General features: G+C 46.4%; 1 protein-coding gene and 1 long non-coding RNA gene across 7 annotated transcripts in view; one reads left to right on the top strand and one right to left on the bottom strand.

The window, feature by feature from the left end:
- The window catches only part of PROX1 (prospero homeobox 1), a 49,878-nt gene extending 44,435 nt beyond the window's left edge, over positions 1-5,443 (bottom strand). For 2 of the 6 annotated variants that reach the window (XM_048297477.1, XM_048297482.1), the window contains exons 1-2: positions 5,224-5,443; positions 4,886-5,010 (exon numbers count right to left, since the gene is read on the bottom strand). The gene's annotated coding sequence lies outside the window, so the exon portion shown is untranslated. Of the gene's footprint in view, positions 3,664-3,900; positions 3,924-4,885; positions 5,011-5,223 lie in introns of those variants that run through there. The other 4 variants (XM_048297479.1, XM_048297478.1, XM_048297480.1 and 1 more) reach the window with 4 other exon arrangements.
- An 814-nt stretch (positions 5,444-6,257) lies between these two features.
- Positions 6,258-27,318, top strand: part of LOC125324148 — a 40,101-nt gene continuing 19,040 nt past the window's right edge. Inside the window, exon 1 of the long non-coding RNA XR_007202833.1 lies at positions 6,258-6,745. This is a non-coding gene — a long non-coding RNA (uncharacterized LOC125324148). The remainder of the gene's footprint in view (positions 6,746-27,318) is intronic.

Here is a 27,318-nt window from a genome sequence, read left to right as displayed (position 1 = left end):
CTTTCCTTTTCTGTAGTCAAGCTATGCTTGATTGAGAGCCAGCAATAAGTTCCCAGACTCACACCAAAAACCTCACGTCAGGTTACAAGTTTTGCACGTTTCCCAGAAAATTCGAGGTGCCTGACCACTGTTTCCCTCTCTCTTGCCCAATCCCAACCAAGGACACACGTGGGGAGGGCTTGCTGTACCCTTGAGTCAGCAGCTCAGGAAATAGGCTGTCCTGCACCAGGTTGGAAGGTCATTGCCATGCATCCTTCCTCCCCAGTGTCCATTTCCCTCCCCAAGCCCCCGCACCAGCCGCTGCTTCACAGCCCATTTCTGCCACCGCAAACATGTGGCAGGAGGTGCTCCGGAGCGATGTCCCCTCCTTCCCTTGATGGAAGCTGAAAGCATCGGAGTTATCGTACACTTAACCTGGGTATTAAGCAACATCTCCCATTTGCCCTGGTGTTATCCTGAGCCTACAGGCTGCCAGCTTTAAGGCTTACATGCCTTTCGGCTTAAATATGAGAAATAGTTCTACTTTAGCCTGACAAAACAGAATGGGTATTGAATGGCCAGTTAATATTTCAGTCTCAGAGGACCAAAACCAATTTGCACCTCAAGGGAAGTGAAATGGCACGTAGAGCGGGATGCAAAATCCCTGCCACGACAGGCAGAATTCAAGACTGATTAGATTAGAACTGAATAAATCAGGAACTCTTGGGGAGGAGGAGAAATAATTAGGAAGCATGTGTCCTTTACACAGTTACCAGTACTTTGGCTGCACATTGTCTCAAAACTATATTTCATATATCTGAAGCCTCAGTACAGCTCTCCAGAAAAACAGAGCTGGCAAGATAGCTTCGGTTGTCAAGATCTATGTAGAAATCTTCAGAAGCACCATTTCTTTCCAAATTAGAAAGTTTTAAATTTGTGAAGGTTAAATTTGGTTTATGCATCACTTTTGATACTCTTCGCGTGCCCAGTGTAGTTGATGTTAAATTCGCCGGCCACGGCTCAAGCCTCAATTTGCGCAATGTGGCTTCCTCAGAAACCAAACGTTTTCCATGCCGATGGAATTAAAAATCATACCAAGGGCCTCAGCGCTTTCTATGTCCATCCATAAACACAGCACTAGTATTTTATTTACAAATTTACTTTCAAATCTTTTGTTTAAGGAGATATGATTACAATGTAGCTATGAATAACCTCTTAACAGCACAGCAGCTACAGACATGGGTTTATTTCATATCCATTTGATATGCATTGACATTCGAAATGGAAACAGATTAATTTCTAGGTCTCCAAGAGTTATGTTACCAAACCTTTGGCTAGAATGGTCCGTCAAAATGAGTATGATGTCAGGTATTTAACCACATTCATTATGAATAAATCAATTTTTTTAACTACTTTTGTTATCTCATCTTGGTCTAGAAAGACGCTGATCATTTTCTCCTAGATTAATTCGTATACCTACAGGATCCAAAGGAGATGTAAATTCAAACTCGCCCTCGTCAGCCTCTTTGAAGAACCCTAGCCTAACCTAAACAGCCATTACATACCCAGCAGAAAAGTGCTAAACTTGATGGATATGCCTGGATGAATTCAAGGAGGTATCAGTTTATAGAGCTGAAATTGTTCCCATCTTTTCACAAGCTGACTATTTTTGTTGGTCCAGTGTCTGCCTGCTTCATGTCAGCCCATTATGCCAATACCACGCAAAAATTTAACATGCTTCTGCTAATAGAAATATTTAGATCTTTCACTCTAACGCACTACACAGGGTATGGCTTTGCCAGAATCAGCCAGCAAGCACAGGATGAAAATTATTCCAGTCAACAGCATTTCATGCACAAAACCACAGCTAAAATTCGAAGAACAGATGACATCTGTTCACCACAGATCTGTTCAGTGCTAAAATCACATCAGCCACTAACGAGAAAGTGCTACCTTTTTGTACAGCTCTGACACAAGTTTTCTTGGGAGAAAGTACTACCTTTTTGTACAGTTCTAACACAAGTTTTCTTGGGAGAAAAGGTTATCCAGCTCCCTTAGCCGAGATGTCTACCAAGGAATTTGAAACAAGGCAGAAAGGATGAGCAACTGTTTGTGCAGCAAAAACTACTTTATTAGGATTTCTCCATAAGAAGAAGCAGCAGCAAAAATTAGTGCCTGATTTACTTCAAAATTATGCTGCTTGCTCTTTAGCCTTAAAGAAAAAAGCAACCCTTGTTTTATGAACCTGGTGATGCCCAGGGCCCAATAGAGCAAGGTATTCAGTAATTCCTATGAATGCCAAACATCCGCAATTCCCATCAACTACAGGGCTCAGTAACAGGAGGCATTCGGCATCTCACCAGTTCAGGCCTTTAAACTAAACCAGTTCAGGGCCCTCCATCATGTTGCCGTGCTCGGCACTGCTTGAGGAAACAGATCTTTTGAATGAGAAAAAGAAATCAAGCTGCTCAAAGTAGAAAACTGGAAACATTTTCCTTCTCTCAAGCCAGTTTGGTCCTTGTTATTTCACTGATCATGAAGAAAATAACTCACATGGCCTCTATCTAGAGACAATACTGAAAGGTTCTCAAGATTCCTACTATGAATTCAGCCCAAGTTTTTCAAGATATTATTTTTTTCCAGGCTACATGATGTCATTAAATCACAATTCTTAAATTACTTAATTTAGCAGTCAGGCTGCACCTTGAGTCAGAATAAATCACTATTTAGAGACTACAAATTGTAGTATTTACAATTCTGCTCTGAATCAAATGAAACTTCTCAATTTGAAAATGTGTTCATTCTTATGAATATCTCAATTTATCAAGCAATGATAAAAGAGATAAGTTATATAAACTGAGAGGCCTCAGAGTTCAACTGGCAGGGAAGTTAACTGTATATACCGACAGTGCCATTCAGCAAACGCAGGATACTTTACAGAATAATTTAATACAGAGCTGTTAGTAAAAAGTATATACATTGTACTTTTTTATCACAGCTCAGCTCCTGAAACGTTGATAATCTGTCTACCCTTGAGTATTAATAAACATTTCAAAGTATGTGATATTGCTGCTAAAGGTAAGCTCTGGACAAAAAGCAGATAAAATAAATGCAAAATGAGCTGCAGTGGTCGTAAACTTTGTGTGATTGATGGTAACTCAGAGAAAAACTGCGCGAAGAAGACATAAAGGATATGTGCCACATGCAAACCTACGGCTAAGGAAAGTGCCTCCATATAATTCATTCTGCATAATGCCAAACCTCTACAGGCGATGGAAGTGACAAATAATCTGAGCTTTTACACCTCACGGTGACACAAACGTGTTTCTGTTCCCTGCACTCAACAACACAGGACCTTCTGCTACCGAGCTATGGCCACGGATGTATGGATGCGTTCCACGTGCTCCCCACCCGTCCCCAGGCCCGGATGATGGGTTTGGGGTGACACTCGTCATACAGCCAGGAACACCACGGGGTCTGCTGAGCACTCGGGACCTGTGTGAAACTAGCGGCTTTCCAAAGCTCGTCCTGGCAACTTTTGCCCGACATTCAAGGGCACCTCTAGTCTGCAGCCCTGTCCCTTGTCAGTCCTGACTGAAATCCCCTACTTTGTCAAAGACACTAAGCTAATATCCCGCGTACCTGCTCTTCCGCGGCCGGGGCACAACCTCACGGACGCGACGCTGGCCCCTCGGGGAGCTCCATCCCGCCTCGGCCGCGCCTCCCGCGCCCCCGCACCGCCCGCGGACACCGATCCCGCGCCTCTTCCCGCTGCTGACCCCGCCGCCCCGGCTGTCCCGGCACAGGGAGGCGGCGGCGGCCGGGACCCCCCGCGTCCCGCTCCGCAGCCGCCCCGCCCGGCGCGCACCTGCCCCACCGCCCCTGCGCGCAGCGCCACGCACCTGCCCGCGCCCCGCGCACCTGCCCCGGCCCCGCGGCCCTGGCCTGCCCCACCAGACGCCGCGCAGCGACCGCGGGGGTCCGCGCAACTTTCTCCCTCTCTGCAAAGAGCCGCGGGCCCCGGGGCGGCCCCGCTCCGCCCCCGCGGAGCGCCCCGTGCCGGGGAGCCGTGCCCCGGGAGCCCGTCGGGCCGCCTGCTCCAGTCGGGCCCCGCGATCTCGGCGCCCCCCCAGCCCGGGCCGCGCCCCCCCCAGCGCTGCCCTGCGCGCCCCCTCCGCGCAGGCCCCACGCCCCCCAACACCGCTCCCTCCTGCGCTTTAACTCCGTGCAAACACATGGCAGAGTGAGCCGGGTCACTCAGCCGCTAAACAGAAAATCGAAAAAGCCAAGAAAGATCTCCATCAACGGCTAAGAAAGAATTAAATCCCCCCCGGAGGAAAAAAATCAACAAACAACAACCAAACAAACAGAAAGTACCAATAATCCTAATCTTTTCCCAGATCAAGGCTCTTATCCCGCGACTTGCATTTGATCTCTTCTCATGTGCTCGCTACCTACCACTCAAATCCCATTTTCTATACATTTCCACAATTCGCAGCTCGTCCCACACTTGGAAATGAAAAAGTAATTGCAAGGGTAAGAAGAGTAAGAATAAAAAGTCCCTGTCCTTCCCGGCTTGGGTTAAAAAGGAGAAGTAGCGACATGCAAATGACAGGCAAATTGGAAGAGACAAAAAGCAAGGCAGCTATAATAAACAGGACAAAGAGAAGGCTCGGAGGAGCGGAGCAGGAGTTTAAAGCGGGGATGGGGAACTTCGGCGGAGATGGGGGGAGAAGGAAGCTCGGAACAACAAGAAGAAGCCAAATACTCGCTGCGTTTTCCGTCCCCGCAAAACTGCCCTCCAACCCACGGAATAAAATAAAGAGCGGTCCACAAAAGGTGGCAGCCAGAGAGCGAAGGGGAACGGTGGGGGGGAGGATCACCTAACAACGAGCAGGTCACTTACTCTTCAGCCCTGGGCAGGCTACGGTGAGCGCTCCATCGGGCTCCTTACTGCTCACAAATCCTTACCGCTTTATCTACCGGGGAATTAAAACTACTCAGCTAATAAAGTCACTGCAATTTTGCCCCCTGGAAAAAGAAGCACAGGTTTGATAACGGTGATAAATATTTTGCTGGGGATTTCATCACCCCCCTCCCCCCCCCATCCCCCCGGACCATTTAGAGCAGCCCAAGCAAGTGTGAATTTAGGGGGAAAAAAAAATTTAAAAAACCCGAAAGATCTGAAAAGGCCGAGAAAGCGGGGAGGGACGGAGGGGGCGCGGAGGGGCAGCGGGTACTTACTCCGTGCAAAGGCGACGAAACTGAGCCTCGCTTTTTTTTTTTGCCGGTGGAACGAGAGAAAGGGCGACACGCACACGCACATGCACACACACCACACGCGCCCCGCACACGCACACACGCACACGCGGACACGCGCGCGCAGCCGGCAGCCCCGCCGCTGATGAATATGATAATCGGGCAGGGAGGGCGACCGCGGGCGGGAGTGCGGGCGGGCAGCGGCCGCGGGGCTGCGGGCGCCGAGCGGAGCGGAGCGGAGCGGCGGGCGCGGAGCGGGGGCGGCGGGAGCGACGCGGGGCAGGGCTGGGATGGGATGGGCTGGGCTGGGCTGGCCGAGCCGAGCAGCGCTCCGCACCGCCACAAGATTTACTTTAAGACACAGCTGAAGGAAACAGGAAGACTAGACGTCACATTCGGAGTGACGTGGGCCCGGCCCGGCGCCCAATCGGGAGGCTCCTTGGGACGGACGGGGGGGACGGGGAGAACTTGGCAGGAGCGGGGAGAGAGGAGAGGGGAGCGCGGGGGGGTTAGGGTCGCCCCGCCCCGCCCCCGCGGGAAGGTGGCGGCGGCCGCGCACCTGCGGCAGGCACGGACGGACGGATGGACACGGGGCGGGAGCGCCGGCAGAAGCGGCCCGACGGGGCGCCCCCGCCACCTCTGCGGCGCACCGGCAAGGGGCGGACAACAGCCGCCCCGCGTGGAGAGGAGTGGGTGACAAACTTTAGGAGAGTCACCCCCGCCTGGGCGGGGGCTGCTCTGCGGTGCCCCGTGCGGTAAAGTTTTCCACGCGAGAAGACTTCCGCAGAGCAGTGCCGGGGCCCCAGGGTGCGCTTCTTTCACGCGTAAAGCATCGGGCGGTGGAGCAAACCCGCGTTTGCGGGCGCTGCCGCCCCACGCGGGTCACAAACTTTAGGAGAAACGGGCCCGTGGCCGCCCAGCCCGCGGCACGACGTCCCTCGCTGCCGCTCAGTGGCAGCGGCTCCGCCGCGCGTCGCAGGGCTGTCAGCAGGAGCCGCGCGGGCATTTTCCACGTGGGAGGCAGGAAATAAACACGAAATCGAGCATCAGGTTGCGGCGCGTGGAACAACCGGTGGTACTGAGACACGGTTCTTCGGTGCTCGCGGCCTCGGCCCCCTGAGCAGCACGACCCAAGTTTAGGTCAACTTAACCCTATCCCATCCCGCTTACGTCCGGCTCCGGTGGAACGCTTGGGGGGAAAAAAAATGGGAGACAACCCACAAAAGTGGATCTCGGCAGGTCCGGGCTGCGATCCGGACCGAAACCTGTCGGGCGCGCTCTGTCCCGCCTGACCGCGGCTTTCCGCGGCGCGGGGCAGGGAGCACTCGCACCCCTCCCTGCCCCGGCTGCTGCGGAGATTTGCCCGGCCGCTGCCGGCGGTGAGGCGAGGCTGAACAGGGGAAACAGCCTCAGGCTTGCGGGCAGCGGGAACATACACCAGGGAGAGGGAATAACGTCCTGCGGAGGGCCGGGCGGCAGCGGAGCGCTGCAGGGCGCTCGGCGACAGGTAAGGAAGGCGCTGCCTCGCCGGGCCCGTCCGCCCGCGCCCGCCCCTCGGGGCGGCGGGAGAGGGAGTCCCGAGTGGAGGGGAGAGCCCCGATGGGGCGAGGGCAGCCAAGGCAGGCGCGCCAAAACTTGCGCCGCCACTCTGTGCCAGCGGCGAGGGGCCGGGCCGCACGTCGCCCCCTGCTCGCCCTGCTGCTGGTGCTGCTGCTGAGGCGGGCAGCTGCTCCGCTAGTCCCGGTTCCACTGTGAGGATCGGTCTCACTAGAGGGGACCCGCGGCGCCGAGCTCCGCGCCTGGGTGCGGACAGCAGGCTGTGCTGAGAGGGCTGCCCTCCGTGCCAAAAGTTTGGGAGCCGGCCCGGGCAGCAAACCCGCCCCCCGGGGTCAGCCCTGCCCTGCCCGCGGGGGCGAAACGCGTGTGCCCCGCGCCGGCTCGTCTCTGGCCGCCGCCGGGGCCCGACTGGCCGCCGCCTCGGGCCGGGAGGAGGCTCCGCGCTACCTCCGCGGCGGGGAGAGGGATCCCTAACGCGGGTGCATGAGTAACGCGACAAGCCACCCGCAGCAGATCACTAAGAAATCGCTCGGGACCGGCTGAAGCGGCTGCCGGAGCTGTCGCAGGGGAGCTGCTCCGAGTCAAAAAAAATTACATGTCCCTGCCGGTGTCGGGATCGCGAGGAGATGCGGCCGGCAACACCCGCCCTAAAGCCCGGCACCGGTGCGAGGCGAAACCTTTCGCGGCCGCGGCGCCCGGCCCGTCGGGGCTCGCAAGGCGGCAGCCGGATCGGGGCCCGGCCGCTCGAACCGCGCTGCTCGCCGGCCCGCGGCACTGAGAGAGCCGCTCCTCGCCGGGGACCCTCGCAAGCCCTGCTGTGCCGTGCCGCATTCCGAGGCCCGGCCCGGGGCCGGCGCTGGCCAACTCCGTGCTGTGAGTGACCCCGAATCCCCGCTGTAACGGGGCGCATCCCGGGACGCTGCGCTGCCGTCGCTTTGCTCCCGCAGCCCGAGCACTGCGCGGCCCCGCATCGGTGCCCGGTGCCCGCGGCGCCCTCCAGGCCCGCGAAAGTGCCGGCACGGCTTTGCCGAAAATTCTTTTAACGTGACACCTTTGGAAACCGGGTCCTCCACCACCGGGGAGTGGCTGGGGCTGCGCTGCGCTCCGCGGGCCCGGAGAGGCAGCACGGCCGGCCCGGGCCAGGTCCTCGTGTGCTCTTTCGGGGCTCGGCTGGCCGGGGTGACACGCTCAGCCTCCCGGTGTAGCTGTAAGTGCTGCAGGGGCTGCGAGACAAGGGTGCAGAAGTGTGTCTGGACGCAGGGGGAGATAGGCTAAATTTGGTGGGGGACTGTCTCGCTTGGGCTCTTTCCTTTTTTTTTCCTTTTGTTTGTTTGTTTTTTGTTTTAAAGGACACCGAGATACTCGTAGAGAAGAAGCCGAACCGTGCAAATGCAAATAAATAAGTATATAGCTGCCTCTGATACTGAGGTTGTCACCACTGGTGCTCACCTTAACTTCAACCAAAGTTAATTTACCCAAAAGAGAAACTAAGGCTCTGGGAGTGAAGTGATGTGCCCAAGGTCACATGGCAGAGCAGTGGCAGCCAGCCTGGCCCCAGGCTTGTGTGCAGGCTTCCACCTATCCTCTGGCCCTGCTGCCTCCTTTCCATAGCTGCTTGCAGGTTACCTTCTTCCAGCCCTGTGTCTTGCAACTTTTCCAAATCTAAACACACCGGCCCTGCGATCTGCCACATCAGTAATTGCAACTGGAATGAAATTCACACTTCCCACTCCCCTGCCATCTTGGGCACTGAGTTCTCCAGACCTTCTTAATCCTGGAGGATAGGCAGCCAGCCTCTTAAGGAATGCAAGCTGATGATTCAAAGCTCAGCATTAACTGTAATCCCCCACCCACCACCCAAATTTTATAGTTGGAGGAAAAGCTTTTTTCCTTCAAGAGTTTAATCCCTCAGAAGGGGTCCATGCCAGTAGCTCGTGTTCAGGATGTGTAGCAAGCAAAGCCATCCCTGGTGCCTTCTTTGGGGCCTGGTGGCTTGGGCAGTGGCAGGACAGCCTCTGGCTGGTGTATGTGGTTGTGCTTCTGTTTCTGTACCTCGCTGCCCCCAGCCCCCTGACCGCCTGCAACGGTGGTCCCTGCGAGCGACCTGTCATAGATTTCAGTCTGTCTGTGAACTCCTGTAGAAGTCCTGGGTCTTTTTTCTAGTAATTAATAGGCTATAATGTAGACACTAGTCCTCTTCTTGGCCATTTCTAGATTATAAGGTAGTTACACTGTTTATTTTCTAAGTTATGGGTGTTTTGGATCCAAACGAAAAGTAATCTATGTTCACAAAGTTTGGATGCAAAGCCTGGGTGTGCTCAGATTTGTGAGTTCTCTTCTGCTCTGCCTAATGCTTGATGTGTGTCACAAACTTCAGGTCAAAATACTACTTGTCCTCCAGATATGAGGGTTGTTAGTTCTGTGTTCAAAAAAAATCCTCCAAATTTTGGTGCCTCAGAAAAGAAAAGTTTTGCTGCAAGCTGACAGCTTTCCGTGCTTGCATTCCCTTTTTTTTTTTTTATTAAGGGGGGGGGGAAAAAACCAGATGCAAGAAACTTAGGAAAACTTTTGCAGTGTGCCCATGACCATGGGTGATTCCTCTGCCCCTTTGGAGTCTGACAACAAAATTGGAAGTGACAGGGGAATATTGTTGAAACTGCCTTTTCTTTGATCATTTTCCTTGCTGTGTCTGTTCCAACTAAATGAAGGAACAGGGCTACGAATACACACCAGGTTTTCTTTTTTATTTTCTTTTTTCTTTTCTCCTTTTTCTTTTTTCAGGGGTGGGAAACATCCAAGTATTCTTGGGCATGAAAAGAACACCCCACAACCACAAAAGCCTGATTCTGCTCTTCTGCTGATGTGAATTAAAAATAACTATACTGATATCAACAAAGCATCATCAGTCTGTGTGAGAAAGAGAACCGCGTGCCTCATGTGTGTAATTGCTGAATTTAAAGCCTTTCCTTGCTTTCCTTTGCCTGGCTCCTCCTTTCAAAAGGGAAACCTTTGGAGAAAAATGCCTCTAACCTGGAGCATGGATACAACCTAGGTGATTCAGCAGAGTGAAATTTAATTCATGAACCTGGTGTTGAAGGAAATAGAATAAAAATAAAAATAAAATAATTAAAAAAAAACCAACAAGAAACGTCACAACCTCCAGAGAGGAGAAAGTGAACTAAACTAATCCTATTAAACATGGTAGCATGTTTCTGTGCAGCTTGCTGAGAGATTAAGCACAGGAAAAGGGATAAGTGCTGCTTCAGTTTCACTAAACTAATGTGACAACTTGTCATTGGAAATCTTTACAGCTTGTTAGCAGATGACTAGCTGATTCAGATATGTTTTCTACCATTTCCTTTGTGTCTGGGGGTGATGTTTTTTTCTTTCCTGTTCCTTTCTTATCCATACTGCTTTATTTTGCTTTTTAATCCTTCATGTCTCCTTCAAGTCAAAACATTTAACTTGCTTTAATCAATATTTTGTTTTGAAGATGTCCCTTGACCTTTTGTTTGTGCAAATTAACCTTCAAGGGCAACTCATTCATTCATTAACCTCAGTGGGATGCAATATCCCTTGTACATGGCATTTTAGGATGCATGAAACATTTATGAATGTTTAGACATATTGCAGTGAATGACTGTGATAGTTCTGTGTTTACTACTACTGCTTCTGTAATATATTAATTTTCCTTCCATCTCCCTCCTTCTTTCACTCTTTCATTCTTTCTTTTGTATTTTTTCTTTCTTTTTTTGCTTTCTTAATATTTTTTCTTTCTTTCTTCCTCATCTTTTTCTTTCTGTCATTTTGTCTTTTCTTTTTTTCTCTTCTCTTCTCTTCTCTTCTCTTCTCTTCTCTTCTCTTCTCTTCTCTTCTCTTCTCTTCTCTTCTCTTCTCTTCTCCTCTTCTCTTCTCTTTTCTCTTCTCTTCTCTTCTCTTCTCTTCTCTTCTCTTCTCTTCTCTTCTCTTCTCTTCTCTTCTCTTCTCTTCTCTTCTCTTCTCTTCTCTTCTCTTCTCTTCTCTTCTCTTCTCTTCTCTTCTCTTCTCTTCTCTTCTCTTCTCTTCTCTCCTCCCACCCTTTACTCTTTCCCTTGGCCCTCCCCCACCGGCAAAGGCATGATCGTTGAGTAAATGGAAAAAAACATTTTACGACATTAAAGGAAGGCTGTTTAGAAAAGGAAGGCCCTGCTGAGGTGTAGAGGAAGCCTGTTTATTAACACTGGACACCTCTTATCTCAGGCAGCTCCAGATGGATGTCTCTTTGGTAATTCCCACTCTGTGCCAAGTGGGGTTAAGCAGGGTAACCACCTTGACATGGGCTGGTGATCACCAGGGAATCATCGGCTCCTTCAGAGAGAAATTTTAGATGAAATTTAGGGTGGGGGAGGGAGAACCATAAGGCTTCAGCATAAGCTTGCACGTGGCCAGATTTACCTTTGTGGCTGTAAATTGCTTGCTGCCTGGTCCAGAGCCAGGTTTTGATTGAGAGATAAAGTAGTTCAAATCTGTCAATAATTAACTGTCACTCAATTAAGGCTTTCTTAACAAATTAGCACTTGGTAGCACCTAAGGTGCAGGTTTTTCATGGGAAAAGGCTGATGGAGTGATGTTGGCCATTAAGTTTGCCCACTCAGTATCAGCTAACGTCCTGCTCAGTTTAAACACCACTGTGTAAATTCGGTGAATTGGTTCCCAAACCCCATTCCTGCCAGGTTGCTTTTAAGGTTAACTGCTTGTGCCTTCCCAAGCTCAACATTGCAGGACAGTGCTAAATCAGAGAGCTATCACTGATTCATCGGGGCACCCTGATGTAAATGAGAGTGTAGGTCTGAATTTACAGAAATGGGGTGGAGCCCTCCTAATATGCTGCAGGTCCCTTGGAAAGGATGGATCACAGTTACATAGGCTGCCTCCAGTGTCAGCCACTGTGATGTTTCTCTCTCACACAGGGCCTTGGTCTTACCCCACCTGCTCTTTCCACTGGGTTGGTGCGAAGGTTGAGAGGGAAGGCCCTTCCACCCGCTTTATCCCATGAGGAAATTCTCATCCAAGCAGCTGCCACCTGCCTGTAATTTCCTGTCGCTTCCAGCCTCATGTAGCCCTGGGTACCTGGGTCCAGAAAGACTTGTCAGGACAAATGCATTTCCAGAAACATTGCAAAACTCCATCTATATGCTTCTCTCCCAGATTCCTGGAAGAATCCTTCTGTGGCAATAGAGGTAGTATTGGTGTTTCTCTGGTAGCAGACATTTTGCCTGTTCCCTTTCATCCCTCTCTGAACTAGTAATGCCAAGGGTACATCATCCCACTCTTCCTCTTAATTCTTCAATCAGAAATTGAAAGTGAGTGTTAGATACCCTGCAGAGCCAGCAGAGCCGTCCCAGTTCACATCAGCTGGTCTCCAGCCCCATGTTTGTACACGCCACTGGATCGACGCTGCGGGGATGGGAATTCCCTTGGTATGTTAATTCACAGCAAACGGCAGACTCTGGGAGCAGTGATCATTTGTCACATCAGCCCTGCCGAGGAAGAATCTGCCTCTCGTGAGTCAGAAAACCCTTTGCTCTCAGCCAGCATCGAATTCTCCTGGTGTTACACGCAGTTGCACCTCCAGGAGGTGTAATCGCCGAGTCTGTTGAGAACTCCAGTGCAAACCCTGGCAGATGCAAGTTCTGATTCATACTGTATTACAGGAAAGGCTGATTTTAGCTTCAGCTCTGATTCGTTCCTCTGATAGAGGTTTATGCTCGGTATGGGTTTGGTTAAATCAGTCACTCCTTACCTCGCTGAATAACTTTCCTTCTCTTTTGACCAAAGCATGCCTTACCTGCAGCGGGGGCCAAAGCGATGCTGGGCAAAAGTTTAAAAACAAAATTTGAGACGCTTTCCAGGCTGTTCTTTTTTAGTGAAGACCTTGGGGGATGCACTCTGTTGTCTCATACAAAAACTAATCCCGTAAAAACTAATGCGCTTTCTTTCTATCAATCATATTGGATGGAAGAGCTGCCAGAGAGGGACAGCTCTTAGCCAGCACCACCCTACCGTGGTTCAAAGATCTGAACTCTTTCAGCAACCTCCATGTGGAGATTTTAAGAGCACATTTAAAACATACTTTGTGCTGCCCTGTCCTAGTACTTGCATTAAAAGTCTTAAGAAGTTTAAAATCATCAAGCAGGAGAAAAGGAAGCACATTTGATAGTTTGAAACTCTGCCCTATCTTGTTGAATAATCAAAGCTGGAAATGTAATTTAATTTTATAGACTTATGTTCTTTTGGTTGGTCAAGGTTTTTAAGAAAGAGGAAGATATTTCTGTAGAGGGATTATAACCTGGGGGAAAGAATTTTGATTTTTTTGTGATCTGAATTAATTTGGCTTTTATATTATACAGCAAGAGCTTTTAGGAACCTTTTAAAGAATATTTTCTAATAGTTATTCCCTTTTTCTGAAGAATGCATCCAATCTGTCACCTCTAAGTACTCAGTCTGGCAAGGTATTGAAGGACCACTTTTTCAGGGGCAGAGAGGCATCTAACAGCCTTTGAAAACATTTGCAAGTGCTATACTATTAATTTTAATAGAACACAGGTGCCTGGGTGGTTTTGTGAGGTCCCGAACAAGCCAATGGTTTTAGGAGCCTAAAGCAGAGCATGGGCTGACATTAGGTGTCCATACCCCAAACTGTCATTATGGATCATTCGGCTCAGGAGACAAGCTCCCCAGGTGCCACGCTGCTGTTTCTGTGCCTGCCAGAGCCACCCCGCAGTGGGCAGGTACCCAGGGACACACAGGAATCGTTTAGGAGGCAGCACGGGCTTTCCCCACACCTACGGGCTCCAACAGAACCGCGCCCTGCCCTGCTTCCTTTGCGAGGCGTCCTCATGGTGGTGTCAGTTCCCGTCTTTCAAGAGGAAGCCCACGAGTTAGGGTGTTTCCCCTAGAGGTGGGAAATCGGCATTTAACACTTAACTAGTTTCAAAGCTGTGCTAAGTGACGGCTCTCTTCTCTCTAAAAAAGTGTGTTGTCACCAGGCTGTGGGATGGGACCATTCCTACCCCTCCTTTGGTGTTTTTTTTTTTTTTTTCCCCAGTGGCAGAAAGGGACCAGACCATCACAGGGTTAAAGGGAGAAGAAACAAGTCAGCTTGACTTTGTGAAAAAGGTGACTAAAACAGGAAACTGGGAGGCAACAATGCTCTGCTTCCAGGACTGAATATTTTACCATCCCTAATGGCTCTGCAATGTAAAGCACAGCACTGGCCTGGGGAGGAAGGCCTGGGAGTCCCTTTGCCCAGGTGATGATGCTCTGAGGCTCTTTGTGGTCCCAGCAATCTGTGAGCCTTTCTGAAATGCTGCACAGCTTTGCCGGAGTGGATGGAGGTTGTTGCAGCAATTAACGTAAAGGCACTACTAACATCTTTTATGGATTTTAGCCTTGAGTAGCTGAATCATTAGGTACCTACATAATGTAAAAAATCATCCCACAGTGCCCTAAGCTCCCACTGAATTTACTGTGTTTACATGCAGCGCAGCAGGCCCAAAATAATGTAGGTGCCTTTTTATGAAAAGGAAATACATCCCTGACATAAAGGTCAAATGGCATTTATAACAACATTAATAATTTCAGACCACCACGCTATTGAATTCTAGGAAAGATTAGACCTGTTTGGCAATACTGTTTAGTTGCTTTTACAACAGAAATACGCTGTTTACCTCCTGAGAGGTTCATAAGGAAAAAAAAAATCCAATCTATATCAATGAGTAAGATATTTTCCTTACCAGAGCTATTGATTTAAATATTGACTTAGCTGCTGGAGGGTTATTTCACTCCATGCTGCAGATACTCATTGTCAAGTGACATGTGTTTTATGTACTAATAAAAATGTGATTTCTGGCCCAGTAATCTTATCTGGATGATTCTGATTTTTAGCATTCAGTTTGGTCTGAAGCAGTTGTCCTTTCTAATACTGAGCACTTATTTTCTTCTGCGTGTCAACGCACTTCACTCCACGTGAATTACTTGCAACTCAGATCAAAACAAACAAAGGTTAAAAAAACCCTGTACACGGCCCCTTTGTCCTATTAGTTCATTTTCCTTTCAGTCTTTCAGCAGTGGGTTTGGGCTCTGCAAGACAGAAGTTCTTTATTTAGCAACAGAAAAGGTGCCGCTGCAGAACCTGTTACAGCTTGTCAGAAAACCAGCCCGAGTGTGTTCTGGGACAAGGACTGTCTTTTTATTGCGGGGTTATACAACAGCTCTCACGTAGGCTTGCTGACCCTGATCAGGCCTGGTGATAGTGACAACGACAACAATAGCTTATGCCACTGAGCAGCACCCCCACGCTCAGGAGGGCTGGGACACTTCCCATCATGGGCCAGACATGCCAGCTCCTTCTTGTGCAAAGTACCAGCCCAGGAGTAAAAAAAACCCCACAAAGAGTAAAAATCCCAACCCCCTGGGACTGACATGAGGATTTATTGCACTGGAGATTTGCACCCATGAAGCAGAGGATGTTGCTGAACAGTTTCACTGATGCTAAAATTGACGTTGCTGCCCAGCTGGTTCTCCCCACCAAGCCTGGATCCGTGCATGTGTGTGGAATTGCATGCTCCAAAGGAACCTGCCCTGGAGGGCAGCTGGCTGCAGTGCTGCCATGCAGCTTGGTAGCACCGAGGCCTCCTGGGACTGGGAGCACAAGGTGGAGGAGAACCCCTGGAATGCTTGTGGTGTCTCCCTCTTTTACGCACCATTGGGACCAGACGAAAATGTGAGGCAATGGTAACACTCACACATCGGCTCTTTGGCATCCTCAGCAATCACCCCGGCTCCCTGCAAGTGGGATGACAAGGGAATAGGGTTGTTTTCAGAGGGAAATTGCATGCAGAAGGTTAGTCCTGGTCTGAAATTCCTTTGGTTAGCTGTGCCTGTATCTTCTAGGCACTATCCAGTTCGCAGCACAGGACCACTGGTGCCTGCGTGCAGGAAGATGGTCTTTGCCTGGCTAAAGTCTCCCTATAAATCTTTCAGATTTACAGACTTTTAGCCCATACCTATGGATCCAAGGCCTTTGCTCAGCTCAGGACAGGAAGGGGGCAGAGACATACCTTCCTGGAGGTTGTCCACAGCCAAGAATGGGGGAAGCTGGCAGAAAGGCAAATCTCAGACCCTGTTAGGGAGCACTTCCCTGCACAGACTCTGCTAATGGAGGGCTGTGCTGCTGTGAGCAGAAGTTGTTTATTTTGGAAAAAACAGGGGGACGAACAGGGCTTTGGGCCACTTGCAGATATTTTTTTTTACTGGAGAGAATTGACAACAAACATGAGAACTGGAACTATGGCCCAAATTCACCCTGCATTTTACTACAGGTTACTTAGCTTATTTATATTGCTTTGTGTCAAGTTGCACACAAGCAATTTTTCTTTTTCTTTGAGCACAATGTTTTAAATTAAATTTTGGGGAAACTAACATGACAAGCAAAGTCTTTATTAACCCCAACAGTATAATTTCTCATCACAAGACTGTGATTCAGAGGAAACAGTGTTGCTAAAACAGCTTCTGAGTCCCAGCAAAAATGACAGTTTTCCTCAGTCAGTTCCTTTTGTGACCTTGATCTGAACCTTAATCTGTTTTAGCAGAATTCTTTTTATTAGCCATTCATTCTTAATCATACCGCTAATTTTCCTGTTTTTAAACTACCAATTTAAGGCTGCTTTTTCGTGGAACTAATCAAGGCTGATGTATGTTATTTTGGCTATGAATTCTAATAATTATTCTTAAGAGTTTTTTAAGTCTGCATTTTCCATAGATAACTGTCAAAATTGTAGATAGGGGCAGAATGGCTTGTTTCTGTGATATGGCACATCCAAGTCTGCTTTCTTATCTTTAGTGAAAATAACCATTACGAGCATTGGATAGGGAATCTGAGCCTCACCTTCTTTTCTTTCCTTACATCGGCAGTTGCTTTTCATTAATATTATTATTGCAGACAAGCATCATTGGAAGGAAGAGGGGTTTGCAGGATCAGGCTCCATTTGAGATATTTAGAATAAAAAAATAAACATATACTTGCAGCTGTCTCACAGAGATTGTAAACTGTTGTAGCTAGTGACTAGTGATTTTTCTTTGCCTATGATATTAAGGAACAGATTGTGTTACTATACTTATCTCTACCTTTACAAACAAATACATCAGGAAAATATGTCGAGCAGAAGAAACCATGCTTGTTATCAAATGCCTAGCTACACTGACTACAGGTTTTTGTACTTTTTGGCAAAAGCTTCAAAACATATTGCGGCTTGGTTAAGCTGCGAATTCTTTGCAGCATAAAGGGAGCCTTTTCTGTGCCCATCGTGCACACTCAGCTCTCCGGCGAAGGCAGCAGCTCTCTGCTGTTATTTGTCATTCGTACGGCAGCCGCACAGAGATCGCAACCCCTTGTCCTCAGCTTTGTACCCACCAGAGACGCCTCTTCCCCCACCGAACTGATTAACATCACGGCAGGGCTATGATCTTAAAAGCCTGGCACTTCTGATTAGGTTTTTGTTGAAGTTTGCAGAGTTGACTGGGTACCAGAGGCTTTGTGTGTGTGCAGCGGGGTGGTTGCAGGGGGTAGGACTCGGCCCCCCCCAGTTAGAGGTGCCGTTGGAGCAGCACTTGGGGAGAAACTTTACAAGCGTTTTCCAGCCTAAACCTCTCTCTCTATGCTCAATGGGACTTTGTCGAGTGACGCGCTAACATTTCGGTAGGGAGTGAAGCAGATTTCTTAATTGCAAGTGAACTAAGCTTGACAGATAGGATTTTCTACTCTAAAGAGGGAGGAAAGCCAGAAACTTCGGGGTTTTGTGTGTTTGCTTGTTGTTTTTTTTATGGAAGATGCTCAGATGTCTTGGTAATAGGTTCCCATGCCAGATGGAAGGCAATGGCTGGAAGAGTAGAGGAACAAAGACTCTTCTCAATCTTTTTCCCTAATTAAATTCTTTTTTTCTGTAAGAGTGCAATGTTTTCCCCACCAGTTTGAAAGGATTGCCATGTCTGTTGTTTGAAAAGCTATAGGTTAATTGTGTTATATGTATCCGTAGAAAAATTAATGCTATATGCAAAAATGGATGAAAGTGCTCAAATAGCCCGTTAATTAACTCAGCCCTATTGTTAGCAGGGTTGGCATTAGAGGAAAGAATAATGCCTTTTCAATCCGAAACCTTCCCTCCCTCCCCATCCATTTTATCTCTTCTTGTCACTTCCTATTAGCTGATCATGACATCTTATCTTTTTCCTGAAGGGTGGGCCAGAAGATTACTTTGGAGCTCATGTAAGTGACACTCCAAGGATTGGCCAGCAGCAGGTTCAGCGGCCTCGGCCCCGGAGCCGTGGGATGTCATCCCTGTGACATGCCTGGAAACCCCAGCTCATCCCTCAACTGTCCAGTTACAGCAGCATCTTCGTCATGTTGCACTTCCAGTCTGTCACTGGCATGGCTTCATGCTCCTCTCCCTGGAACCCTGCTCGCTTTTGCTGAGGTCTGTGGTTTTATTTTTAACACAGAGTCCTTCACAGCAGTGGCACTGAGGGTTTCTTTTGCAGGATGGGATTCTGCCATAGGAGGGAATGGTTGGGGATCCTACTCCAAATGTACCCGCTTGTGCTAAGAGGGGAGCTGTGCATTAAAGCACACTCTCTTTTCCATCCCTCTGTGGGAAGGAGTTTTTGGGAGATCTCTGCCTGCTTAGAGGTGTGGGGCTGTCCCGGCAGCTTTGCCCCACAGCAGCCACCTGGTCCCCAGAGCCCAGGATGCTCCTGGAGGCGGAACACAGCCAGAGTGCTCCCACCAGCTGTAGCCAGACATTATGGCTCGTGCTGGAGGACTCGCTGCCGGCACCGTAATTGCAGGCTAGCTGGATTTTTGCTGTGGTATTACAAATTCCCCCAGGGAAACCCACAGCTATGACCATTTACATGGTAACATTGTCAGGCATGAGTCATTTTCTTCCCTCTCTCTCTGTGTCTGTTTCTCCTCTCACACACACACTCTCAAAAATGCAAGGACAAATCAACAAACTGGTAAATAAAATTGAAATGTTGCTTTAGTGCTTTCTCAGCCCTCTTTTTCTGGCTGAGTGTACAGTCTGATACAGTCTGAACTACTTTTTCTTTTTTCTTTTGCTATGAGAATGTGGCACAAAATCTATGGGCCGTGCGAGTGTTGATACTGGAATGATGATTTTTTTTATCTTATGCTTTGTCTTATGTTTTTTTGCTGGGTGACTTCTAAGGGTGTTTTAACTAAAAAATTAATCAGTAAAACTAATCCTTAGACAACAAATCATTGTCAATATAAAAAAATTTGCAAAGTAAAGTAACAGGGTCACTGTTAAAGAATTTTTTACACCTGACGCTTCTTCATTAATGCTTCAGGTCTGCTAAGCTTATTGCTGCCCTTTCCCTACACCTCTGAATACCTGCTCTGTGTATCATCTCATTGTATTGCACTGGCTACATTATCACAACTCGCATGAGTAAGTACTTGCAGGTCTGGTGTCCTTGGCTGTGAACCAACTTTCTAGCGTATTCTGAAACGTTCACTTTGGTACCATTAAAAAAAAAAAGATTCAGTGATTCACTGAAAGAAAGTTAGGGAAAAGACTGAGAAGTTGGAGGTGCCTAAATGAAGGTTGCTTTTGCAAGACAGATGTGGCAGACTTGTTCAGACATCCTGATCATCCTGAGCAGCACTGCATGGGGGACTGCTGCTGAACACAGTCTTAAACAGAAATGGATTTGATTTCTCCCCTCTTGTCTGTTTTTGTCACTCTTTTTCCAGCAAAATGCATGAAATGGGACTCGTGAAATCAGTGCTGTGTGTGTCTAACAGGCAGGGGCAAAGGACTGTACCCTAATATGTCAGGAGGCTCAGCTCAGGGGATCCTAAGGAGTGTCAGAATGGAGGATGCAGGTAGAGTGAAAAGCAGGTGAATTTGTATATCACAGTGGGTGTCTGGGTAAAAATTTTGGGCACAGTGACCAGATCTGTGTGGCCAAACGTGCTGAAGACACCGCCAAGGACATGTGACCATGAGTTTGCCAGAGAGGCCTCAGGTTTTGCATTTTGTTAGATTTACGTTTGTGGAGTGGGCAGAAGTTGAATAATTTATGGCAGTGACCACTTAGATGCCATGTATCATGTTTTTTTAAACCGGTATGGGTTTTTTAATACACAAAAGGGAACAGATACTGGAGCTGAACTTTCTTCATTTTATTCAAGAAGAGAATACTTAAAAATGCTTGGAGAAAAGGGAGCCCTTTTTATACACTTTGAATCTGCACTAAACTTGACTAGTCAGCATCCCTCTGTTTTTGCAGTGAAAAATAAAACCAGTGTTTGCACAGTGTCACATATAAGAAGAAACAAGGCTTTTACACAGGTCTCAGTAAAAGACCAGACTTTAGTGTAGTTCTAAAGTTTAGTGAAAGCATATTTCTGTCCATTGTTTAAAAATGCATATTTAAATAAACAGCCACTCAATTCCCACCCAACAGTATAGAAATGGTAGCCTTGATGTCACAGGCAGATTTTTGTAGGTGGTTAGCACTGATATTTCTGGGACATTACACTGGAAGTATTCTATTGTGTATTTTATTTTGCCGTGAGAAACATGAAATCCTTGCAAGCTAGGAGTTCACATGTCCCTTTAAGTCTTAAAATATGTTAATTTTACATGCCAAAGTCTTAAGAAGTGTTTGACTGCCCGTGGCTTTTGTGTGCATCTCCAGATGGCAGATGCCATTTTGTGTTTCACATTAATTGAGTAAATTTCCTTGCTCTTTGTACATATTGCAGAGGAAGCCATTCTCTGCTTTCAATAGGACAGAACAGCTCTTTGGCATCAAACCCTTCTGGTCTGGTGGTACTAAAACTGTTTTAAGGTGGAATTCTGAGAACAAGCTGTTGGCAATACAGATTTCCTCTATTGTAGATGAAAGTCAGACATTTAACAGTTATCTTAGAAATATCTTGAGGGTTTTTCCTGCTGAATTGTGAAACAAACCAGATAGGATAACCTCAGGGGTCGAAGACATAATAAGATATATGTTTTTTCAATATTCATTTAGCTAAAGGAAAAAAAAAATTCTTTCATCTTGAAGGGCACTGGTTTTTGTTTTGTTTTGTTTTTTTCTGCCAGTTTTGTTTTTCTCCCCCTCTCACTTTCTAGATACTAAAACAAAAAAAGTTCCCAAGGCCTTTAAAACACTTCACTTTGTCCAAACATCAGTCCTGTTGTAGGAATTTGCGGTACTGCTTTTTGGGGCACAGGCAATGGAAGAGGGTGCGAGAAACACCTGAGGGATCCTGCCCAGTGCTGAAAAGCAGTGATGGCCACCCCACTGGACATCCTTGTGGACACACTGGACATCCTGTTCCAGCACAAAGCCATGGGATCCATGTGGCACCGAGCCACCATGCCTAAGCCACCCACCACCTACCTCTCATCCAAGGTCATTTTAAGTTCGAAAGCTGTGGTGCTCAGGATAAAATGGTGTCACAGTTCTATAGCTAAGTATGCCCTAAATCCAGATAGATTTCTATGTGGAGCTAATAGTATTTATAAAAGTTAGGTGTTTGTGAGGAGCATTTATGCGAATTTATGCACAGCAGCACCTTAGAAATGGCTTGAAATGCTTTTATACCAAGATAAAATGAGTCCAGCAATGAGATTTTAAATCACCTTTTTAAATTTTTCCTGTATGTTCACTCTTCCAAACTCCCTGTAGAAGGGAGAAAAAACAAATATCCTGTCTGTTTGAAAAAGAATATAGAAGACAGAAGTTAATGCTCATCAAAGAAGCCAAGATTATATATCATGTTATTAATCAGATTTTTGTCATGGTAAGTGGTGTCCAGATATAGTTGAAGTGGGCAGTGTACATAATAATATAATTATGGGTGTTATAGTGACGTAACAGCAGCAGGAGCTCGGCTCCTGACTCCTTTGTTTTCCATTCACACCCACTATGATCCACTGCTATATTTAGTTGTTTTTCACAGTGCTACCTAATACTGTCATGGCAAGTTTTTTTTTTTTTAAGTAATAAAATAAAGATAAGACAGTATTGATTTTCCATGGAAGCTGAAACACCGGAATCTTTTCTTGCAGATGACAATTCAAGCTGAGGGGGAGGGTGGGGTTTTTTTGTGTTTTTTTGATAGATCATTGTCATCTTTTGTGTGTGAAATGCAATTGCAGTTGAGGCAGAGCGGCAGCTGGTGGGAACCGTCCCAGTGCCACTGCCTTCTGCGAGCTGGGACTATCTGTGGCTGAGGAGCTGCTCCAGACAATTTAAGGCAAGCTTGTGGAGCATGAAAGAACTGAGATTATTACATAACTAAGTGGTGTTTGGGGATTTAAATAAAGGAAGTTTTGACTGCTGAATTGCTGTACTCTAACAGTTCTCAGTCTATCATTTTTGGCACAGCTCGTTTGCGTGGCACTGTAGCTCCAAAGACACCCAAAAACCAGCCCTGTGCTTCTCAGGTAGTGTTGGCGTGGTGTAGGGCAGCCCAGCTCAGCCCCTGGGTGGTGTCTGCAGCAGAGGACGTGTCATTCTGCTTAAACCTCATCTCAGCTGTGCTTCCCATGCCTGGAAGTTAGGCATTGTAATTCTCCCTAAAGAAAAGATCTCATTTTCAAAGAACAGCTTTTGTGGTCAAATATACACCTGCTGTGGTGAACTAATTATTGGTATGTGGGGCTGTGTGACACCCGTCGGCATTTTGCTTTGGCCCACAACAAGAGAAAAAGAGGTTTAATGCCTCATGGAGCACTGGTTTTCCATCTATGTCCTTGTTATCACCAAACTGGCTCCTGAATTAAAGCAAAGGCTTTGTCAAACACCACCAAATCAAGTACACCGCAAGTGAAGCTTGCAATGTGAACATCAGAAATGTCTTCTGTGTTTAGCAGTATGGGAAAGTATGATGCTGTTATAAAGAATAAAACACTGAGGAGTCCCAGACTAGATGAAGCCACAAGTCCAAGAGCCCTGGAAGGATGCTGTTTGCCAGCTTTACAATAGGTTTATTCAGCAGGAGTCAGCAGGGTTGCCTATCTGTGTTCCTATAGTCAAAGCTCATTCATTCTGTGCAACATAGGTCAGCTCTGGTGCAACTATTGATATCTGTCGAGCACTTGCCCTACTGCTGTGATTTAAAAAAAAAATCAGCACTGTAGTTACAAAGCATTACTGGACTCCTCTGTGTTGTATTTATTGCAACATCACAGCTCCCTCTTTCTTTAGTTGAGTACATGTACTATGTCTTACCCAAAGCAGTGATAACATGTGAACAAATATGGAGGGGGGTCTGTATAAGAAGAGCTTTCAAAAATTATACCCTCTTCCCAAGATCTTTGAAAAAGTGTTTTGACAGCAGACCAACAAAACTCCACTCTTCAGTCTCAATCTCATTCTTTGCATACATTCAGTGACACTGCATGGAGGACACAGGTAATTCAATATTTATTCTGATTTTAAATTACTCCAGAATAAAGAAGACACTTCCCTTGCCTTCTCCTGGGCCTCTTTTGATCACCTCAGCTCTGTGTAGGAAAGTGGTCACTGCGTATCACCTGTGTACTTGGGTGTGCTATGGAGCTGTCTGCAATGGTCCAGTGTCGTTTTTGTGAGAGAGATGCACGATGCCATGAAGAGCTGCCCAGACTGAGGCTGCCAAGATGCAAGATAAGAGGATCACCTGTAGCCAGTCTCTCAGAAGGCAACTAATATATTGAATAACAGTAGCACAGACAACTGATCTTTGTCTACTGCCAAGACAAGCAGTTCTGCTAATGAGATCAATGCAGTCTTCCATATGTAATAAGGCTTATGCTCAGCTTGATGAAGGTGAAGACAGAAATTCCTAAAAAGCCTGATTTTAATAGCCATATTCAGGCAGAACTCACTTTTGCCTCATTGAGCAGTGCGAAAGACTTAGAGCATAAGACAGGAGATTAGGATCTTGGACAGAGGAATTCTCTTCATCACTTTGCAAGGCATATAGCAGACCACTGCCTCACTTTCCCTGACTTCATAGTGTTGCTTTCTCTCCCCAAAAAGAGTTGTCTGACTGAATAGAGAAGCGTGAATGAGGTTCTCATATGCAACAATGCTTAAAGCCAGAGCGATGCCTATAAATATGGAAATGAGAGTTTTACTTTATTCTGGGAAGGGCTGGAACTTTCCTCAGGAGACTTTCTCTGACTTCAGGACTGGTTTCAGTAAGTACCCTTGGCAATGCAAAATGGAAGTGCATGAATAAATTAATTGGAAGATGTACATGCAGCTCCTGCCACTCCCCAAATACCTTTCCCAGCTCTGAATGCAACACAGATTTTAATCATGGAGCAACAGATGATTGATGGATGATTAATAGCTAATTTACGAGATTCATTTAACTTCATTTTACTTATACACTGTATGTAGAATTAGTTAAAGCTTGTACAGGAAAGGAAGTGATGAACCATTGTTCCCATTAAATTATAATGACAGCCTTCCTCATCACTGTATATTTATTATGTAAGAAAAGGAAATGTCTAGTAAAAATCTGTATAGGTTAATAACACCTTCATAATATAGTCTCTCTTTTCTATTGACTTGAATAGCCCTCCTACTGACTTTTACTGGATTATTAGAGTTAATTACATCAATTGCAATATAATTGATTCTTAAATACTATGTAGGAACCTCATACAATTATGGAAAAACAAAAGTCATCTAGACATCTCCGATCAGAAAAGATTTGGAATTCCTGCACATTTAATTCCTGTTAATCACCAGTCAGTTTGGACATTAAGATTGCAGGGTTTCTTGTTTTCTTTCTGTTAGGTTTTGACAGAATTGATAGTTTTACAACATTTAACTCAGTGTGCATGGAAATACAAGATTAAAGAGACAAATGTAATTTGCTAAAATCGTTACTTCATCTCCTAAAAGTGAAATGAATTACCTGCCTGTCTATATCAAAATACAACTTGCTCACACACATGCATGCTCAAGAGGGAAAAAACCCCTGAAATAGGTATTTAACATTCAAAGTTGAAGTCCTTTATCCACAGGTGCAGGCGTTCCTACAGATCCTGCTTGCTAAAGTCACCAAGGGCCTTCAATGTAATGACATGAAGCAGAGCTGAACATATCTCCAGAGAGCAGGAGATCTAGACATTATTTCACTGAGTAGCTTTGACATGAAAATGGTTTCTAAAGGATGGTTCTGTATTCCAGGTAAAGATTACAGACCATTCAAAAGAAGGCACTTTAAGATAAACCCTCTGAGGCATGCTACAACATTATTAAGCAGCAGTTCAACTTTAAAACCAGTCAAACATAACATTTTTTGTGACTCTGTTCTTGGTCAGAGTCCCCTGTGGTACCAGCATAGGAGATGTTAATAATTTTATTTTTTTATCTGACTTTGTTATGGCTCTCCAGTGGCCTTCCAGAAGCCGTGTGGCATTTTGCAAGAGTGAGTTTTCTTTGTGTTTGTGCAGCTCAAGTCCTCAGAAGGTAAAGTCAACGCTCTTTGTGCTGCTCCATTAAATATCCCCAAGTCAATTCAGTTGGTGTGGGGATATCACTTCAGAGTTTCAGCTGAGCAATGCGTGCAAGTTCTTGTTATGCAAAACAGTAACTTTGGTTACAGTTATTATTTTTAGTATTATTAATATTTTCACTTTACGGCTTAATGCACACACTTAACCACACTGCAGCAGCCGGCTATCAAAGGCTTCCCTGAGGAAAAATTAAGCACTTGGAGCAATAAATTATGAAAAGACTACATCTAAGGGCACCATCCACCTTGTTCTCACACCCGCTTTAAGTGTTAAATAAATCATAACATCCTGTTCATCGTGCCGTCAGTAGGGGTTAAATAAGTCACTGTAAATGAGCTCCAAATCATAGGACGTAGCTGGCTTCCAAGTTTTTTGTTTGCAAGGAGAAACAGCTCCAGGCTTTTGATAGTTCGGGTCTTTAAGGAAAGTCTTTTTTCCATTCCAACTACTTCCTGTTAATGTGGAAATGAGAGGAAATGAACATTAAGCAGAAGGATGGGCCCATCCTTTTCCAGTCGTGTGCCTAATTTGTCAGGTGCAATATTGGCACCTGGAGGCTTGTTTTGGCTCCTATTACATCCTTGCTGGGGAAATATCAGGATACTTGTAACTAACAGCATAGGACTTCAAAGCATTTTTGTTATAGGCAGAAAGAAGAAAGGCTGCCGCCGTTAGAAAACGCAGAGCTGAGCAGCCCAGTTTGTTTGCAGAGTGTGTTGTAAACAACAGTCAGTTTAAAAAAGAGAAAAGAAAAAAAAGAAAAGAAAACCTATGTGACATTTCAGTCTAAAGCTAGTTGTGACCATTAAGCCTGTGAGAAAGGTACACCCTAAGGAGGTAGACCCATAGATTTAACATTCAAAGTTGAAGTCCTTGGAAATACATGTCTTAAATATGTACTTTGTACTTCTGAACCTTCACATAAAACACCCTCTTTGCTGAGAACTTGTCAGCACATATGTCCATTTCAGTGGGAAGCTTAAATGTTTTGTGGCAAAAGTATTTATGGCCTTTGAGTTGCAGTGATGGTAAAGCTGTTTTAAGTGCCTCTGGATCAAACCTGAAAACTTAAATTTCCAAAGCCTGTGTGGTGTCTTTACTTCATGCCAAACACCGTAGCCATACTTTCTCTTGTGGGACCTTTCTTGAATTAAGGAAATGTCCAAGATGAGTTAGAGACCCCATGCTTGGCCAGTATATTAGTGATGCATCTCTCTGGCTGAATCTGTAGAAAAAAATGTATATAAGACTCCAGTAAACGAAAAGAATCAGACTGAAGTTGAACTTACTTCCCAGCAGTGTTTCAAACTCTGAATTGACCAGGGTTGGTTTGGATTTTTAGAACTGATTAATGTTTTGGGCCAAAGTTCATGTGCCATTTTTTTTCCATCATGAATTGCAATTAATTAGCGTTTAGTGGTGGGAGGAGAAAAGACAATGTAGCTAATTAATATTTCATTCAGGTAAAACACAGTGAATCAAGCCATGAGTGATATATACAGACCTGCAACTGTTCTGAGAGCAAATTCATTCAGATCAGTGAAATGAGATAATAGACTTGGGAAATCCAGCTGCTGAGCAGATGTTGGGTGTAATTTTCCAGGGAGAAGCAGCTATGCCATTTTTTGTGCCTGATTCTGCATCTTTTGCTCAAGAGGAGGTCTCTTTTTCTGGATGGCAAAGCTACAGATCAAGGAAACTCCGTGCTGAGGAACCATTGGTGGGTTAGGGATTCACTGATCACTTTCTCCCAGGTTGGTTCCATCTGTACCTGGTTCAGATGGAAGTCTTGAGGTCAAGCATCCAGAGTCGTCTCTTCCCAGGGAGCAGGCACTATGCTGTGCCTCATTCCAGCCATCCTGGACTCACAAGTGGTCTCAGTCTGACTGTAGAAGATGGCCGTGTGTTTTAGAGTGACTGTTTCTTT

Source organism: Corvus hawaiiensis, chromosome 3 (genome assembly GCF_020740725.1).
Source record: "Corvus hawaiiensis isolate bCorHaw1 chromosome 3, bCorHaw1.pri.cur, whole genome shotgun sequence".
NCBI classification, from domain to species: Eukaryota; Metazoa; Chordata; class Aves; order Passeriformes; family Corvidae; genus Corvus; species Corvus hawaiiensis.
This window is presented reverse-complemented; position numbering and strand designations above follow the sequence as displayed.